This window comes from Cynara cardunculus (genome assembly GCF_001531365.2).
Source record: "Cynara cardunculus var. scolymus isolate 2C chromosome LG 5, CcrdV1, whole genome shotgun sequence".
NCBI classification, from domain to species: Eukaryota; Viridiplantae; Streptophyta; class Magnoliopsida; order Asterales; family Asteraceae; genus Cynara; species Cynara cardunculus.
Window position 1 is genome coordinate 29593660 of NC_037532.1, and position 1128 is coordinate 29594787.

Sequence of the window (1128 nt, forward strand, 5' to 3'; positions counted from 1 at the left end):
CATTTTTACTCCTTTCGACATTTAACCGAACAATTTATGTACGGTTAAACATTTACCCACAATCTAATCATATTGAAACTACAATATACCCTTTTTATTTCTACATCAAKATAACCAGTCCTAGCATCCTAAACATCAAATATATCATAAATATGACAATATCAATCCGTAAACTTAGATATAAACACAATTTATAAACTGGTCTTAATAACCCTAACATAATTACCTTAATGAAACTGAATGAAACTTATACCTTTAAGAAGAGTTCGGAGAGTGGATTCCGAATATATAATTGTTGCCTCGATCCCCTTACTAACTTGACGTAAAATCTAGAGAGAAGAAGAGAGAGAATTGTAGAGAGAGAGAGGATGAGAGAGAGAGAGAGGGAGAGAATGGGAGAGATTGAGAATATGGCGGTGTCATCACCGCCATTATATATATAAAATTTATTTTTATTTTTTTTAATCCCTAACCGCCATATATATATATATATAATATAATATTTATATATATAAAATATATATATAGTTTAACTATTTGACGGTTTTTACYSTTYAAGTTAAATTCCAACTTTACGTCAATATAGGTATAAACACATTTTTGACGTAAAACTAGTCTAGGGTACAAATTGGTTAAGCATAGGGTACAAATATATCATGCATAATTCTACCAAAATTCTCTTAACCCAATTTGTACGAGTTAACGAAAACACGGATATTATAGTGTACAACCGACCGACCACATCTGAGGTTGAAATACAAGTATTTATTTTATCTCATTTACAATAAAATGTATCATATGCATGGTATTGAAGCAAATTCTAATATTCTACAGGTTGCTGGTATTTGGGTGGGAGGCAATGACAACATCACGACATATAATAAAAGTATTGTTGTGTATGGGAGGTCTGACTACAGTAGAAAAATTGAACATCACTATGGTTGCTATAATCCTTTGTCTTATCCTTTGTTTTTTCCCAACGGTGAGTCTGGATGGCATGGTAGAATACCCAGACATGGAGTGTGCATCGATGAAATTGTTAATGACAACGAAATCTTCGACGAAGATCATGAAGGTATGAACATTGTCACATATATTTATTACCTTATTCACTCATTTAGAGGATCT